Source organism: Rosa rugosa, chromosome 5 (assembly GCF_958449725.1).
Source record: "Rosa rugosa chromosome 5, drRosRugo1.1, whole genome shotgun sequence".
NCBI lineage: Eukaryota > Viridiplantae > Streptophyta > Magnoliopsida > Rosales > Rosaceae > Rosa > Rosa rugosa.
The window spans coordinates 55,319,587-55,339,252 of NC_084824.1; the positions used below are offsets into that span (position 1 = coordinate 55,319,587).

At 47.4% G+C, this 19,666-nt stretch overlaps 1 long non-coding RNA gene across 1 annotated transcript; it reads right to left on the minus strand.

Annotated features, from left to right (window-relative positions):
• Positions 1-744: 744 nt before the first annotated feature.
• LOC133707862 (uncharacterized) lies at positions 745-17,878 on the minus strand. The gene is made up of 5 exons (XR_009845340.1): positions 17,636-17,878; positions 14,847-14,947; positions 14,682-14,747; positions 2,341-2,534; positions 745-995 (listed from the first exon to the last, which is right to left on the minus strand). It is a non-coding gene; the product is annotated as an uncharacterized LOC133707862 (long non-coding RNA).
• Between the last annotated feature and the right edge of the window lie 1,788 nt (positions 17,879-19,666).

Consider the following 19,666-nt stretch of genomic DNA (forward strand, 5'->3'; position numbering starts at 1 on the left):
GCCGTAAGTTGAGGGAAAACAGAGGGCAAAAGCGTCATTTCTCACCTCCAAGATGAACAGTAGAATGAATAGTGCAGGAGCTTTAGTATATAGTAAAGGATAATACTTGGCTGACCAGCCCTGGTCAGCCCATCCTAACCAACCACGACGTGGCTTTTTCGCAGATCGACACGTGTTCTCCCCAAACACACAACAACACAAATAGCTGAATTCCTTCTCTTCTTCCTCGGCCATCAGAATATCAGATCCATTCTTCCTCTGTCCCTCATCAAATCCCAAATCCAAAATCAATGGATGGTGATGATCATAATCACAAGAAGGGTCTGTGGGCAAAGAAACAAGCAAAGGGGAAGAGATCAAACAAGAAAGAAGAAGCATAAAGGGTTCTGCCATCAGTGTCAGTTTCTTCGACTCCGGCCTTGACTCCGGCCACTGCTCGACTCCGGCCACCACGAACAGTTTCTTCGCTATCGGTGCCTGCTGCGCGCTGAATCTTTGCCTTCTTTCTTCATTTCTAGTTTGGATTCTTGGGCTGGCCTTGGAGTAGAGTGTTTGGGTTTGGATAGCAATTGTGGATTTTCCTTAGGATTTGAGAAGGAAGAAGAGAGCTGGAGGAAGAGAAGGAATTCACTCCATTCAGATGGAGAAAAAAAAAACACACGTGTTGGGCTTTGAGAGAGCCACGATAGCCATGGTTAGCACTAGCTGACCAGCCCTGGTCAGCGAAGTATTGTCCTATAGTAAATACTAGAAAAAGTGTCCGCGCGTTGCTGCGGAAGGGTTTGGTTCTTTTTTCATGAATTTTACACGCAATAGACTGATAGTTTGACAAAAACAGAAAGTTCTGGTCCAGTTATAGAACAATTGATGAGTCCAAAAAGGAAAAGAAATGCAAAGTAACAACCACCAAATACTGGGGGAGAAAATGCACCTATGTTACTAATAGCCTCCTCAAGTTGGAGTTGATATCAATGCTTCTCATTTGCTTCAATTTCCTACAAAAGATGATGTTGGTAATCAGATCAAAAGTCAACAAATGTTGTAATGTTGAAACAAAGTAGAACATAGTAACGACACTATCAAGTTAAAGGTGCAACCCCCTACGGCAGAATTCTTACTCTTTAGAAGGTGACTTGCACATCCCATCTGCAACTACACTCCCAGTTACTGACTTATTAAGTATTGTTTTTGCCCATCAGCAACATGTAAAGCTTTAAAAAAAAAAAGGGTTCTCTCTGATTTACAGCTACATATTACTGAGATAAAGAAATGGCAGAAAGAACTCATGACACCTAATGGTCGTAATCTAAGCACGAATACAAATAACACAAATGGTGAAACATAACAAAAGATCATCTCTTTCACACTTTATCCCAGCAAGTTGGAGCTAATCACAATCTACTACAATCCCAAAACAGATTTTCCAATAAGAAAGGTTCTTTCCAAACAAATCAATAGATTAACAACAGATAGGATACACCCAGAAAAACTCTCACACATAATAGTGAACTTCTGTTGATTAACCAAGAGCAAATACTTTCTTCACTTTTGAAGCCACAAAGCTTCAAATCGAAGAAGTAAAGCAAAGCCTTATACAAAGTAAACCATGAAAACAAATAAAGTCTACTGGCATATGTAGTTTGTAACCCTCATTGATAGAGGCAGCGGTACTAATATTAGATATAAAAAAATAAAAAATAAAAAAAACAAATTAAAAAAAAACACCATTATATGAAGGAACAAAGTTTTCTAGCAGCAAGAGAAAATTCCATCATTATATAAGCTCCTGGGCTCTGCTTTTTGTGAAACTTAATATCCATCTAAGAGATAATCTATAAGTGACAATCAACATTGTTCTGTTCAGCTTGTGATTGTAGAGATAAACATGAACAACTGATCGTAGAATATCAACCTTGATATTATGTAATAATATCAACTTATTACAGTTTATAGCTTTAAGAAATATATAAATAGCTGCTTTTTATTCTGTGGAATAAGAAATTGACATGAACATCGAAAAATTGGCATTATCCTTCAAACTTGATAACAGCATATAGCATTTTAATTTCACCATCCATATTTGAGTTTGTTCCCAACACTTCATCATCTCAGTTTCTCCCTTCTGTAGGAAATAACTTTAGATGCTGATTTTTAAAATCAAAATATTCAACAATATTATCAAGAGAAAGCATAAATAACAAACATATAAAACACTCATTTACGTTACAAAACAATCATTTACATTAACAGAACCCTGGCATGTAAAGCAAATATCTTCATCATCAGATATCCAAGTATGTTGATCCATTGCCAGTGGCCTATCATGAGGTTAGTGCATACCTGTTTGAAGATTGCGGAAAACTTAACAGATCTCGCATCCTCTTTGCAGCAGCGGCTTCCCTACGTGATGCATCTTGCTACTGCTTCTTAATTGTATTAAAATGTTTATCTCTGTCTTTCTCCTTCGAAGTGGTTGGTTGCAGACTGCTTTTCCTCAAGTAATACTGCTCGACCTCGTTCACTCTTTTCTCAAGCTGCAAATCCACCACAAACTAATCAATCCAAGAAATGGAAAACTGTATAATTGAAGAATAAATCATAAAGACAACTGTTTAAATAGAGATATATAATAGCTGACAAAAAAGGCGACAGTTGTACATACATGTACATTTGCGAGCATAATTAGCTCTAATGGGCTACGCTCATTGTACCGCCAAAGGTATTAATTCCAACCAAAGGAATGGCATGCAGACATACCGCCAGGCGGGCTACAGCCCCAACGTCGGATCACCTCCAGATCGGCGGCGACGCGCCGCCACGCCCCATGCCAAGATGGCTTCAGAAGCTTCCGTTACTGAGAACTGAAGCTTATCAGTCCCACATCGAAAACAAAGAGAAGATCAACATCCTCCTCACCTATAAAAGGTTCTCTCCTCTCTCCTCATTAATTACGCATTCAATACTTACCTATTGTTACTTTGTCAACATAAATACATTGACTAACTTAGGCATCGGAGAGTCGAAGACCGCCCAACGCGGTCTCCCTCTAACGCCCCTTGTATTTTACTTGACAGGTAACGGGGGCTTTGGAAATATCGCAAGTATAGATCCGTTCACCGGATCAGCGTTAACTAAGGTTCAGCTACCGCCGAACTTTTAGACATTAACATTGGCGCCGTCTGTGGGAATCTTTGAACAAAAGGTTATCCCATCACAACTACCATGACTAGCGGTAGCGGGGGAAACGCCGAGGAGCAGGCAGACCAATCCGCCATCCCCCAACCATCCAATCCAGCGGTAGGTGTTAACCGCGCACTATTCAACACCCCAGCCAACCCCGGCGGTGAGACGAATCCAAGCAGCAGCCGCCCACCAGGCCAGGACCTCGCCGCCACGTACGAGCTGGCACTGGCAGACCTTCACAAGGCAAACAGAGAGCGTGAAGAGGAACGCAGAGAGAAGACTGAGGCCCAAAAGCAGGTGGCTACGCTGATGTCGCGTTTTGATGACCTGAAAAGGATGTTGGAAAGAACCGCCAATCCGGCACAGAGCGAGCATTCGCACAGCACAAGGCGTAGTCAGCCCAACGCTGGCACATTAGTACCAGAACCAGTCATACAGATGCAGGTTCTGCTGGACCCACCTGAACTATTGGGGATGGGACCACCGCCCATCCCCCAGCTAATGTTAGAGCAGGAGGCGGAGTCAGTGCCGCGCACCAACCGCTCGGAGGCTAGGGCAGGAACTGAGGGCAATCCGCCTGCGCCAAGGCGTAGGCCGGCCCAGCGGAGTACATACGCCGGATCCGCCGGCGACGCAACAGCCCAAATTCTGGAGAGGATGCAACAGTTGGAACAGAGGTTGGTCCGGGCGGAGTCGGGCGCCCCGCCGCCAACTCAAAGTCCACTTTTCATGTCCAGACCAGGGCCCTTCACCGCTGCAATTCTGCAAGCTATCAGACCGGCGTGCACAAAAACTCCAAAGATGTCACACTACAGCGGCACGTCCGACTCCTTCGTCCACATGGACACCTTCAAGAAGGTCACCAACAACAAGGGATTTGACGACCCCACCCTGTGCCATTTGTTCAGCGAAACACTGGACGGAGAGGCAATGAATTGGTTCTTCGAGTGTCCGCCGGGATCCATTGACTCATTCCATGCACTATCACATACCTTCCTCTCTCGGTTCATCTTATTGTCCGCCGGACATCATAATACAAGTCAGCTGTTCAGCGTCAAGCAGGGGGAAGACGAATCACTGAAGGCATTCGTCACGAGGTGGCGAGCGGCAGCATCTCAGTGCCGCGATCTAGACAAATCGATGGCATCGGCGGCCTTCAAGCAGGGACTCCTCAAGGGACCGTTCCTCTATCACCTCAACTACAATCATCCAAATGCAGCATATGACCATATTATGAGTGAGGCGGTCATTCACGCCCAGGCGGAATTCATTACATATGGAGAAGCCCCACCGCCACCGGCGACGCCAGCAAAGACAACACAACCCACCTCCAGTCAGCATGAGACCGCTAATAAAGCACCCGCCGCACCGCCAACTGACAAGAAGAGGGAATGGCAACAGGGCCACTACCAGAACAAGCGGCAGAAGGACCAATACCACAACAAGGGCAACCACCCAACCCAGGAGGATAACCGCAACAAGCAAACGGAGTCTTCTCAGCGGTATGCAGTGTTCACGGTCCTCACGACCTCGTACGAGGAAATATACAATCAGTGCAAGGATCAAATCCCGCCACCACCCCCAGCAAAATATCCAAAGACGGGCAAACCTAGAAACACCGGCAGGTGGTGCAAGTACCATGAAGACAGCGGCCACAATACCAACAGTTGCAACGCACTGAAAACGGCCATTGAGACCTTATACCGTGAAGGTAAGATGGAGCAGTTCAAGGTGCGCCAACCGCCACCTGTGATCGCCAACGTCGAGACCTTGGGCCGCATTAACACCATCGACGGCGGCGCCCCAATCACGGGCATGTCTCACAGGGCAAGGAAGCGTTATGCACGCGCTAATCACCCGAAGGAAGTCTGCAATATCCGCTACGAAAGAGCCGCCAAACTCCCAAAGGCGGGTTAGGAACCTATTACATTCTCAGAGGAGGAGGAGCGCGGGGTGCATCTACCCCATGATGACCCCTTCCTGGTCGACGCCGTTCTCGGCAGATTCTCAGTGGGGAGAATATTGGTGGATAGCGGGTCCGCTGTCAACGTCATCTTCAGCGGTTGCTACAGCCACCTCAAGCGGAATAACAAGTTGCTCCAGGACCATGAGCCACTGCTCAGCTTCTCCGGTGACGTCACGCAACCGCTCGGTTCTGACTACATGCGATTAACTATTGGCGCTAGTCCGTGTATGGCGGAGGTACATACAGAATTCATAATCGTTGATTGTTTCAGCTCGTATAATGCCATCCTCGGACGGCCGGCGCTCAACAAGCTTAAGTGCATCATCGCCGGATACATGCTTCTCATGAAGTTCCCCACACCTAATGGCACGGGCTGTGTAAGGGGAAGCCAACAGCTGGCACGAGAATGTTATTCAACGACTATAGCGTGGTCAGCGCGCCGTCATGAAATTCTGACGGTGGGTGGTGAGGCACCGCCACCAAACATCTTTGAGGATCCTAGGGATGAAGAGGAGAAATATGTAAAAAAGGAACCGGTCAACCCGGGCACGTCGTTGAAGGTTATCCGCATCTCAGACGAACACCCTGAGCGAACAGTCCGCATAGGAGCCCAACTAGACCTGGACGTGGAGGCAGAACTCACTCAATTCTTACGTGATAACGCAGCCGTCTTTGCGTGGTCCTACGCAGACATGCCAGGTATCTCTCCTGACATTATCACTCATAAGTTGACCATCAAACCCTCCTTTTATCCCATCAAGCAGAAACGGAGGGCCTTTGATGTGGAAAAATACCGGGCAATCAGAGAGGAGGTCGCCAAACTCCAGGACATTGGATTCATCCGCCAAGTCATCTATCCCCAGTGGATCTCCAATTTGGTAATGGTCAAAAAGCCCAGCGGCAAGTGGCGGATGTGTGTCGACTTCAAAAATCTCAACAAAGCATGCCCAAAAGATAGTTTCCCGCTACCTCGTATCGATCAGCTAGTCGATTCAACTGCCGGTCATGAGCTCCTCAGCATGATGGACGCTTTCTCCGGATATAATCAGATCAAGATGCACCCCAGCGACCAGGAATGCACCACCTTCACCATTGACAAAGGCCTATACTGCTACAATGTAATGCCTTTCGGTCTGAAGAACGCCGGTGCAACTTACCAGCGGTTGATGAACGCCATGTTCGCTGAGCATCTGGGAAAAATCATCGAGGTCTACGTGGACGACATGCTGGTTAAGAGCATAAAGGCCAGCGGACATGTGGCAAACCTCAAAGTCATAGTAACCATTCTCTTGGCCTATGGTATGCGCCTCAACCCAGAAAAATGTTTCTTTGCGGTCACCGCTAGCAAATTCTTGGGATACATCGTCAGCGAGCGAGGCATCGAGGCTAACCCAGACAAGGTCCAGGCCATCCTTGACCTGGCGGACCCTGAGTATAAGGTACACGTCCAGTGCCTCCAGGGCAAGTTAACCGCCCTTTCTCGATTCATCTCTCGACTCACTGATAGGTGCGCCCCATTCTTCAAACTCCTCAAAACAACTCACAAGAAGGTCATCGACTGGAACCCGGAATGTCAGGCAGCGTTTCAAGGCCTGAAGGAATACCTGGCGGCAGTCCCTCTCCTTTTCGTCCCTGTGCAAGGAGAAACACTATTCATATACCTAGCGGTCTCGACAACGGCGGTAAGTTGCGCCATTGTTCGGCGGGAAGGCCAAGACGAGCTCCCAGTGTTCTATGCCGGCAGAGGCATGAATGGAGCAGAAACAAGGTACCCTCCCTTGGAGCAACTGGCCCTTGCACTTATCGTTGCCGCCAGACGCCTCCGCCAATACTTCCAGGCACACACGATCCATGTGTTGACCAATCAACCGTTGAGGCAAGTGATGCAAAACCCTGAGCACTCGGGGCGCCTCAGCAAGTGGGCCATTGAGCTCAGTGAGTTCGACATAGAATACAAGCCAAGAACTGCCATGAAGGGCCAGGCAGTGGCGGACTTCATTGCTGAACTCACCGAACGTCAACCTGAACCCGGTATTGAGACAGTGCCCGGAACGGAAATGGTAACCGTTAGGGAGGCAATTCCCCTACAGTCAGCTTGGAACCTGCATGTGGACGGCTCCGCCAGCGCCAAGGCCAGCGGCGCCGGAATCATCTTAACAGGACCCGGGGGACTGAACGCAGAATACGCATTGAAATTCAACTTCAAAGCTTCAAACAACATGGCGGAGTACGAGGCACTCATCGCCGGCCTACTACTCGCCATTGACTCAGGCGCTGACAACGTCAACATCTTCAGCGACTCTCAGTTAGTCGTTAACCAGGTCAACGACAGCTTCCAAGCCAAGGACCAGCAGTTAGCGGCATATTTGGGGTACGTCAAAACACTGCTGAAGAAATTCAAATTTCATACCATCACACAAATCCCCAGGGAAAAGAACGCCCAGGCTGATTCACTGGCAAGATTGGCTACCGCCCAACCACACCAAAGTCCAGCGGACACAAGGGTGGAATGTCTTGATAAGCCTAGCATCACAAAAACACTGGCGGAGATCTTCCACATTGATATCAATCCCAGCTGGATGAACGAGATTATCGAATACAAGCGCAACGGGACATTGCCGGAAGACAAGGTCAAGGCACGACAACTTAAGCGGCGGGCAACCCGCTACAATATCCAGAATGGCAAACTTTACCGCCAGGGGTTCACTCACCCCAACCTCCGCTGTTTAACCCCCGAGGAGGGAAAGGTCGTGCTGGCAGGAATCCACGGCGGGGAGTGCGGAAACCACTCGGGCGCCAGATCCCTGGCCAATCGCACAATGCGACAGGGTTACTTTTGGCCTACCCTCGGTGATAACGCCCGGCATGTATCAAGATCTTGCCACAAGTGCCAGCAGTTTGCTGATCTCCCACATGCACAGGCGGAACCACTTTCAATCATCATCGGTCCATGGATTCACTCTACATGGGGCCTCGACTTGATGGGAAAATTCCAAACTGCCAAGGGACAGTTCAAGTACATCATCGTTGCCATCGACTACAACAGCAAGTGGATAGAGGCAGAACCACTGACGGCAATAACTACCGCCAAAGTTATTCACTTCCTTTGGAAGAACATTTACTGCCGCTATGGTGTCCCACATACAATCATTACAGACAACGGCCCACAGTTCAACAACAAGGAACTCATCTCTTTCACCGCCAACCTTGGCACCAAAATGAGTTTTGCGTCTGTCGCACACCCCCAAACCAACGGCCAGGTCGAAGCAGCAAACAAGATAATCAAGAAGCTGCTAAAAAAGAAACTCGACACCGCCAAGGGTTTATGGGCGGAGAAGCTACCAGAGGTACTATGGGCCATCAGGAAAACCCCGACCTCCGCCACTGGTGAAACTCCTTTTTGTATGATGTTCGGCACTGAGGCTGTCCTGCCTATTGAGGTAACTCAACCTACCGCTAGGATCGACGGCTACCAACCAGCAACCAACAGTGACGGCATCAACCTGGACAAGGACCTCCTAGAGGAAAAACGACACAAGGCCCATTTGCACAACCTGCAAAACAAGCAGCGGGTATCACGTTTCTATAACGCCAGGGTCAAGGCCCGGAACCTCCAACTGGGGGACTGGGTAATGAAGGAAGTCATTCCACCGCCAACAAAACTCCGCCCAACTTGGGAAGGTCCATATCAAATAGTAGAAGTCGTTAGCCCTGGCACCTTCTACTTAATGGACAAGAGTGGCGTCACAACTACCCACCCTTGGAATACCGAACACCTTCGGTATTACTATAAATAATCATGTCACTGCCCAGGAGCATCTTGACTTAGCTAAATTTTTGTTCAATATTTAGCTAAGGGAAGCTACCCAGCGGGTACATCCCCACTTTTGTAAACACTGATCCGTCAGTTATCAATGAAACGAGGAATTATTCAAACCATTGTTACCAAGTCTAGCACTGAGGGCAACTGGCAACGCCAGTAATCATCTGCGGACTACGTCCGCTACGTTGTGCACTTGGACCAATCTTAATTCCTTTAATGTTTCATTGATTGCAAAAGAAAACTCTAAGTCAAGCTTCTAGCGGTACAAGCATATCATCACTAGCCAAAATTCCAATTTCATTTCATATATTGAGGGCTGGGACTCCCCACCCAAAAGTATTCTTTACATCCACACAATATTCAGCCTCAGCGGCTACACAAAAAAAAAAAAAAAAAAAAAAGCAACAGGAGGAAAGTTCAGCATCTCAAGGGTTGGCTTCCGCATCCTCTTCGGCGGCATGCAACGGCGGCTGCGCCCGACTTGTTTCTTCAGACTCTCGGGCAGTAGGACTTGGAGTCTCTATAGTCCCATCCGCCCGAGTATGTGCCGCCATAAAACCGGCACGGGACACATCCGACTGGGTGGGCGGAGTCCGCTGGGCACCATCCACCGGCCGAGCAGTATTTTCTCCGCTGCCTGAGCCAGCGTCAAGGACATTCTGCACTGGCGGGGCATTCTTCACTGGCGGAACATTCTGCGCTTGCGGCACGGCGGGCTGAGACGCCTTTGCCCTGTCAATGGCACCCTTTTGGCGCAGCATCTCCACATTGGCTAGGGCGCCCGCCTTCGCCGCGTCATTCATCGCCTTTTTGTATTCCGCCGACTGTTTAAATTTCTCCACAGCGGCGGCCGCGGCGCGGCTCCCTTCGTCCTTCAGGCGGGCCACCTCACCCTCTAGTTTCTTCACCTCCCCTTGCCTGGCGGCAGACTCCCGCTGCAGGATATCAATCTTCTTCTCCTTAGCGGCCACCCGTTCCTGCAGCAGGGCCTTGTCTTGCTCCAGCCTGGAGACGTGATCATTTCGCTCCACATCCCGTCGGATGGCGACTTCCAGCTTGCCGCAAGCGTCCGCCACATCGCAGTCAGCCTTCATCAGGCGCCGCTCCACATCCGCCAGCCTGCCCTTGGCGTCCGCAAGCTCCCCCTCGAGTCTCTTGACCTCCTCCCTGAGCTGCACCTCGATCCGGGGCTGCTTCGACGTCGCCAGGAACATGTCATTCAGCCCAACCGCCAGGTGACCAAAGGCCGAGCTGAAGGGCGACTTATCAATCGCCATTGGGCGCGAAATCCCCGCTAGACCGCCAAAGCCCAACCGCTCGCAGAGATGGAAGAGAAACTCCCGCTCACTGTCGGTCATGAACTCGGCGTAGGCGGCGAAAGAGTCCAGATCGCTCACAACCGCCTCTTTCTCAGGAACCGCCGGGGCCTTTGGCGGAGCTTGTCGAACCTTCTTTTGCTGGCGGATCCGGATGACCTCATCCTCATCCTCATCCTCATCCTCCTCGGCGGAGTCGTTCTGCCGGCGCTTCCGCAGCATCACCCGTGTGTTTCCAGCGGGCACCGTGGCAGTCCCCGCCGGGTGCCCCGCCCTCTGTGAGCCACGCCTGAGGGCAACCACCCTCTCTTTCTGCGGAGCAGGAGCAGCGGGCCCCTTCTTCCCGCCCTCCACAGTAGCACCAGCCTGGACAACTGGCAGGCCGTCGGCGCCAAGGTGGGAGTGGTGCGGCATGGGCAACACCACCGGAACCTCGGATGGGCTCAGCGCCAATGTCTCCTAGTTTACCACCGTCTCCTGGGCCGCCTGCCCTGAGGCGTACATGGCCTCCAGGAAATTGTTGATCTCAGCACGGTCCATGGCCTTCTCGAAAGCGTCGCGGCTAGCTTTGTTCCCTGGCGGAGTCTCTACAACAAAAACGAAATGCTAACGTCAGCCTCGAACAACCTAGCAAAAGGTACTGTCTGGTGGAAGTGTCTTACCAATGGCGCGAGTCAGTTGCAGATCGACCAACAACTCCCAACCGGTCAGCAGGCGGAAGTCCAGCAAATTTCGATTCCGCCAACAGCCTCTGATGCGCGCCACGCGACACTCTTCCTCACGAGTCAGGGTATACCGCAAGCCCGCTACAAAACAAGAATAATGGTTAGCATACGGTACAAAGGCTATGCGTAACGTAAAACCAGACGTGTTCAGCGGCGACCGCCAGACAACCTCGTATCGGCTGAAACTCTGACTTAATCCTAAACGTCGGCTCCCCCTCGTTAGACTCCGCTTGGTACTCCCAACCCGCCGTGGCAACGCAGAAGGTTCCCCGCCAGTACGACATCGAATCCCTCAAGTTTTCAATCAGCTTGGGCGCTCCTTGGCGGCGACTCAAATTCACCTGCCCTCTGCAACCTTGGCGCTTCACGTACACCAGTTCGTAGAAGTGCAGTACCTCCGCCACAGTTGGCCCCTCGCAGCCGGACAACCGCCACAGTGAGTTCATCGCCAACATCAGCCGCCACATGTTGGGGCAGATCTGTCCAAAAGCTAGGCCGAACTCGCACACCAAGATCTGTAGATTAGGCACGAGCGGCAATGTCACCCCTTGACGAAATATGGCCTCATGGACAGCGGCAAACCCCGCTGGAAGAATGGACGCCTTCTCATCCACCGTCGGCGGACGCAGTTTTACCACGCCAGGCAACCGATACACCCGCTTCAATCGATTGACGGCGACGGCATTCATCCTCCCTCCAGCCTCATCAACGGGGGTCCCATCCTGGAGAACCCATGCCGACTCGGTATCCTCACTCGTCACATCTACCCCTTCAGCGGAACCACTGGCGGTGCTGTTGCTCGCCAACCGCTCCTCACGTCTATCCTGCGCAGCGGCAGCCTCCCCCGCCCTAGAACTCTCCGAACGCGACCCACGACCCATGACTGCTTCCCAGGGAATGGTTTGCAGCGGCTCAACTTCTAGCGGTTCTGGCAGTGAGGTTCCTGCACGGGCAGACGGACGCAACGAGTCAATAAAAATTCTATCCGCCGCGCTGAACGACACGTCAGACCCGGAGTCCTCACTGCTCGAAATCTCTACGACGCTAGCCATTCCAAACCCTAAAGCCCAAATCAGTTAGCTCAAAAACGGATCTAACCTATCCCCACACCAGTTCTAGCCAAGAACACCAACAACAACTACCCAGAAAAATACCAAAACACGAACACACACTCAACCCAGATTCGACCATCTAGCAAAACCCTATATACCAATTCTCTGTCAAAAACCTTAAAACACCCCCAAATCAAACTTTATACCCTCCCACGACAGCAAAGAAGACACCAATCCCAGAACTAGCACATAACCCAAAAATCGACAACACCAATCAAACAGGACAGAGAACCAGAATACTAACCTCAGCGGTGAACTTTCTGGAGTCGTGGTGCGCGCTAATCTCCGACGACAGAAACTTTCGTCTTTCCGAGCACGAGAACTCTGCAAAATCACAGCAGCCTCTTTCTTGAATCTCGGACGAGCAGAGCTTGAAGATGAGTAGGGTTTGAAGTTTTGGCAAACTGACAAATCTCGCTCCGTTCCCCCCCTTTTATGTCAACATCAAGGGATTCTGGGCCGTCGAGTAAAAAACGACATCACGTACCAGCCGTACACTTGTCCCACGTCCACAATAACTCTCCGGATTAATCGAGGCGACGCCTCGGTTACAAAATCCATCATTACTCGCATTAATGGCGAGAAGACGGCCGGGCTGCAGAGATCACGCCTCCGGACGCTAACCCTCTGGCAGTTTGCCACGTGTCGGCCACCATCAGACAAAGCGTCTAATAGAAGCAACCACCTAGGGAAACATTGCCAAGTGACGAAGTCTCCGCTGAGCGGAACCCCGCCAGCGGCACTTCTCACTGTTCTTCGTGACGAAGTCTCCGCTGAGCGGAACCTCGCCAGCGGCACTTCTCACTGTTCTTAGTGACGAAGTCTCCGCTGAGCGGAACCCCGCCAGCGGCACTTCTCACTGTTCTTCGTGACGAAGTCTCCGCTGAGCGGAACCCCGCCAGCGGCACTTCTCACTGTTCTTAGAAACGAAGTCTCCGCTGAGCGGAACCCCGCCCGCGGCACTTCTCACTGTTCTTCGTGACGAAGTCTCCGCTGCGCGAAACCCCGCCAGCAGAACTTCTCACTGTTCTTCGTGACGAAGTCTCCGCTGAGCGAAACCCCGCCAGCGGCACTTCTCACTGTTCTTCGTCACGACATCTCCGCTGAGCGAAACCCCGCCAGCAGAACTTCTCCCTTGTCATCCTGCAAACGAGGCGTTTCCCGCTACACCACACACCGCTAGCGGAACCCTCTTTCATCTGGCAAGTCGCGTACTTTATTCAGCGCGGTACCGCTCCATAACGTACCGCCAAGCACGTCCACTGGACGCTGTTTCCTGCTTCAAACCAGCGGGGGGACATCCGCCAGCGGCGGATCCCGAGGCCACGCCTCACTCTGACAACGACCGCCACGCGGCGTTAGTCAGATTGTCCCTACGGGACACGGGGACTAGTCAACAGTCTGCGACTACCCTGATCAGGTACGTTGACCCCCGTCACTTGGGTACTAAGATTAGGCTCGCTACCCAACACCCTCTGCTCCGTGCAGCTCCCCCTCAACAAACAATTTACCGACCTGCCGGAGGTCCATCTTAGCCGGGGAGTGGGGGGACTCCCTGGGGGGCCTTGCAGGGGCCCACCCGAAATGGTATAAAGCGTTTGCTCAATAAATCCATGGCTGACAACGCACTGACGCTAATTATGCTTTTATAAAGTCTAGCGGAAGAAACGCTTCAAACCGCCGATCAACTCCCCAACCAAGATGACCCTCCTTGACTGGGGACTTGGGGGACTTGTACATACATGTACATTTGCAAGCATAATTAGCTCTAATGGGCTACGCTCATTGTACCGCCAAAGGTATTAATTCCAACCAAAGGAATGGCATGCAGACACACCGCCAGGCGGGCTACAGCCCCAACGTCGGATCACCTCCAGATCGGCGGCGACGCGCCGCCACGCGCCATGCCAAGATGGCATCAGAAGCTTCCGTTACTGAGAACTGAAGCTTATCAGTCCCACATCGAAAACAAAGAGAAGATCAACATCCTCCTCACCTATAAAAGGTTATCTCCTCTCTCCTCATTAATTACGCATTCAATACTTACCTATTGTTACTTTGTCAACATAAATACATTGACTAACTTAGGCATCGGAGAGTCGAAGACCGCCCAACGCGGTCTCCCTCTAACGCCCCTTGTATTTTACTTGACAGGTAACGGGGGCTTTGGAAATATCGCAAGTATAGATCCGTTCACCGGATCAGCGTTAACTAAGGTTCAGCTACCGCCGAACTTTTAGACATTAGCAACAGTAGCTATAATTATTGGCACATATGCTAATAATTAATAAATATAATTAAAACTTTCTCATAGAAATTATCTACATGGTACTTATTCACCTGCTTGTTGTCTAGAAATTTCTCACAGTTAAAGCATATGCTCACTAATCTGAGTTGTAAACTTCTACCAGAAGAGGCTCTAGCATTTTGAGAAGTAATTTTTAAAAATGATGACAGATAACATATGTGTGTACATATGCAGAATTAACAACAATAAGATATTATCCTAACAAAGAACTTCCCATAGCCATTTGTCATTATTCAGAACCTACTCACCCTTCAAATAAAGGAAAAAGTATGATATCCAGGTTATCTAATGCCTCCCTTTTGTCAACGTTGTTCCTGCAAATAGGACAGGTATGAGTGCATAGCAAAAGGTCCAAAAATAAATAATCATCCAAAGTAGAAAGAGCTAGAGGCAAGAGTTATGACCAACTCTACCTCAAGAGAAGGACAAATGCATCAAAGGAAACAAAAAACAACAATCCAAAATTAGAGTCCAAAGCAGTACTGCCACCTACTGTTCCTGTTTATTGAAATCCCTAGCAAATGTAAACAATGTTATGTTACTACAATGAAAACAGAAAACTGAAAGATAAGTTAAAAAAATCTAGATAAAATGCTTCCAAAGGTCATCTCAAACATTCAAAATCAAATGGAATAGTCTGAGCAAATTAACAATTATATACTCGCTTACTGTGAGCCATGCAAAATCAAGACATTCTAAACCATTTGCCGCTTCGGTTTGCAGAATTTCTTAAACACTTTAAGCAAGTTCTAACTCATAGGCACTTTCACTAATAGCACAATTCCAAGGATAAGTTACATAATAACATGTGTGGAGGAAGAAGCACACATCAAAAATTAATCTTTATCAACAGATAAAAATTCAACAAACTAATCCTTCTCCTCTGTTACTTCATTCAGTAAATACTAAATATTTGTTGAAGAAAGAGGTTCTATCCCAACGCAATCAGTCCAGATTCTCAATTTAGGGTTATCGATCAATGTGTGGAAACATAGATTCTCTAGCTGATGCTTTATCAATTGCATGCTCAACATCATGATGCAATTACATGTTCCTTTTTTTATTAGTGAGCATATAGAATATTTAGTATTTATAATTTGGTGGAGAAGGATTTTTGACGTCAAGTAATATATTTGATCAGTGATGTACCAAGTTTTCATGTATTTGTTACAAAACAATGAAAAACATTCTCTGACAACATAGCTTTACTCTCATTGTGTAGACACCAAAAATTTAATGAAAATAAAATTCATTAAATAATTCGGTCACCACTTGAAATTATGACCGAACAAATTTAGTCAGCATGTGGGTCCCGCAAATTGTCCACGTGGCTTGTGAGTCAGCAAAATCACGCAGACTCAGAGAATGACACTTGGCGATACATGAAAGGCTCGACGACAATAAATGAATTTGCTCCGGCTAAATCAATTGATATTAAAGCGGATCAATCAAATTAATTGATTCCGAATAAAATCAAGCATTAAATCTCGTCTGCTGATTAGATATCAATTTATTTAAATTGATAATCAAGACAAAAATCAGCCATCAAACTAATTGGCTAATTCCTTAATAGTCATGATTAAATCAGTTAATTAAAGCTGATTGATTTGATTATGCTATTAATGAAATACAATTAAAATAAGCCATCAAATTAATTGGCTAATTCCTTAATAGTCATGATTAAATCAATTAATTAGGGCTGATTGATTTGATTACGTAATTAAGGAAAATACAATTAATTACGTGTCATCAAGGCATTCCAAATTGAGAGAGGCGCTGACACTATAAATAGCCCCTCTCAAATCAAGAGAAGGACGGGAGCAGCCGGAGAGAAAAATCACTCCCAAAGTTCATAAGTCCTCAAGCACGTGAAGAGCCATCAAGCTGCCAAATAGCCGGTTCATCACCAACCTCAAGCCAAAGCACTCGTCACGCGTCAACCCTCGTGGCCATCATAGGACTCAAGATCAAGCGTCAATCGCCCTTGAGTCAAGTACACCATCGAAGACGACGACAGACAGAGGGACGCAAGCAGACGGAAGAAACCTCTCCAAAGCTCAGAAGTCTCCCAAGTTCGTGAAGAACCATCAAGCTGCCAAATAGCCGGTCTCTTCACCTCACCGACTTCAGACAAGCAAGGGAAATCACCTACAAGCTCGGAAGTCATCAAACACGCGGAGGATCAACAAGCACCAAACACACGTGCTGATTCATCCACCATCAAAAGCCATACTCGCCACGTGACACCGCTCGTGGTTCAAATCTGATCAAGTTCAAGCCTCTACAGCCCTTGATCATCCGTCGTCTTCAACAAAGTAAATGCTCTACAAGTTCTTCATCAAGCTCGTGGAGAATCAACAAGCACCAAACACACGTGCTGGTTCATCCCCTACCAAAGCCGAAGAACACTCATCACGTGACACCACTCGTGGCCTAAATCCGATCAAGATCAAGCTTTTATAGCCCTTGGTCAATCATCTTCCTCAAATCGTCAACATAGCAGGAAGTCCACATTGCAACCATTTGATTCAAGATCAAGTGCTCGCCACCCTTGGATTAAATCAACCTCAGAGATCGAATCAGAGGAAAATTTTGTGAAAGAGCATCTACAGAGATTGTAACCCACAAATTCATTAATAAAAATACATTATTTTGTACACGTGTCCTTCTTTTATTCGTTGCAGGATTTTTCGTGTTTACACATTGATCCATATATATTCTTCAGATTTTCATATTTCTGCACTACGTTTTCAGAGTCAAAAACTATACAGTTGAGCTTGAAGTGCTATTAGTTAATATCTGTATTTTCATCTGGTAAAGAAAAAGATGTAGGTCTTTCTCTATTTCAATTCTACATAAAGCAATAGCCAAAGACAAAGTATATACCACAAAAGCAATTACTCCGCGATCACAATCGGCCATCAGTTAATATTCACAGTCATAATAATATTCAAAAAGTGGAAATACTATACAAACTGATTCCAAAGTCAAAAACTAAACATGGGTCTGTGACTTTCTGCAAGAATTTACAAACCTTTACATCAATATCAATGAAAAAGTGCAAGCCACAGAAACCCAATTTGAGATCAACTTTCAAAGAGAGAAAAGTAAATTTGGGCAAAAGGGAACAAAAGGGTCACAGCCCAAATGATAAATCAACATATGAATTTTTACACTGATTTTGAAGAAATCAAGCCAATACCTTTGATAATGAAGAAGATCGTGATGTCCAAAAATGTTGTGCTTTGTCTGTCTTCGGCGAACCTCAATTACTCAGTGATTTGAAGAGCTTAAGGGCTCAGCAACATCACCACCCTTCATTTTCTCTCTCATCAGCCCTCCTTGGAGCAGTGGATTTCAAGATCTCCATCATAGAAACACACCCTATTTCTCTCTCTCTCTCTCTGTCTCAATCGTTCTTGATAATTGATCTCTCTGGATTGTTATGTTAGGTAGGTCACGCTCAGTGGCAGAACCGCAAAAAAAATATCGAATGAGGGCAAAACCGCCAATTCAGAATGAACAGTGTCTAGGAACAGTAATGAACAGTGCTGGGAACAGTGTTTCGGCTTTAGATGTATGTATAATGATGTGTCTAGAACAAAATTCCTTTGTGAAAGCTTAATGAGTTAAGCTGGTGCAGTCTTTTGTTTCTGCCTAACAAGTCGCTTTTGAAGTGCTAACAGAAGGAGTCACTTGTCACATTTTCTAGTTGTGCAGCTTTAGAACACCTACAAATCCAAAAAATGACTCAAAAATACGAAATTTGAAGTACAACTTTGTGACATCCTTTAATGCCTCATAAATCTGAAGTCACGTTGGTATTTTGAGACCTTACTTAATTCATTAGAGAGTATTCAGTGCACCGACTTGCACTTGCACCAACAGAAACTGACGGCTGGATTATATAAAGTACATTTATTGATTATTAAAAAAATTTATTTATAAATATCAATGTTTGAGATCTGCTGGTTCACTTGCACCGTCGGTGCATAGAAGAATTTTCTCTCATTAGATAGAGTAAGAGCAGAGTGGTTGTTAGTTGTTACAACAAGCTCACTAGCCTTCATTTGGGGTCTATCCTCTAACATACAAGCCTTTTTGCTCGGTTCTATTAAAAGCACACTTCTAGCCTTTGAACTCCACTAATATAGACATTATAAGTAGAAATAGGTTTAACAAGGTTAATTTGTAACCACATATTAGAATTCGAAATTAAGAATTCGTATAGTTGTAAATCTTGATTCGGGAAACTCATACATTTAATGTTGATGAAGTTTTGCATAACTTCTCAATCCCGACTTAAATATTTACTGGCGGTGATAAATACAGTCTTAATAGACACTGTATTGGTAAGTTTTCAGAGTCGAAAGTAATAGAAATAAGAACGGAGAAAGAGAGAAAGTACTGGACTTCCGGATATATCGAGACCCTCTCTCTCTAAACAGTAGAGAGAGAAAGTAGATATGAGAAGAAACTCCCCCCCCCCCCTCCCCCTTCTCTTTTGCCCAAATCTTGATCCTTCAGGATCTAGATTGAAGGCTTAAGAGTTGGGGGAGGTCACACCTTCTTCTCTTTCAGCATCCTAATAAAGACTATTGTTCTTCTCTCACCTTTGTGGTGTTTGCTCCCTTTGTGGTTATATCTGGCCTTGTACAGTTCTTCTCTGGCTTTGTTCAGATCCGGAGGACCTTGTTCCTCATCTTTTATTTTCTTTCTTTCTCTCTGTCAATCAATCCCACATCTTTCCAGATCAATGTATACCCAACCCCTAAACAGTTCTTCCCTTTTCACTCCCAAACTCCATGAAAGCTATGGTGGTTGTGATAAGAAAGTGCAAGGCACTTACCTAGGTGAGTATGGGTGCTCACCCATGGGTTCGTCACCCCCATTCTCCATGGTTCTGGTTCTCGGTCCTCCTTCGGCAGCCACAATGCTTTCTTGGTATGAGTCTCTATGGTGGAGAGTATGGTGTTGTTTTGAGGGATCTTATCCCTTGGGTTGTTGGATTTCACATGATTTGTGTTCTGGGCTTTGATTGGCATCAGATATACAGTACGAAACTACTTGGTGTTCTGCTTCCGGCGTCACATCGGCGGCTCTCCGTGGTCGGCGACGCGAGGTGGTCTGCAGTAGCTAGGTTTTCTGTATTGGAGTGGGTTTATTCTTTGGGCCTTTGTTTAAGTTGTTTTACAAGGGTTAATTTCCTTATACTGGCTCTTGTTGAGCCCAG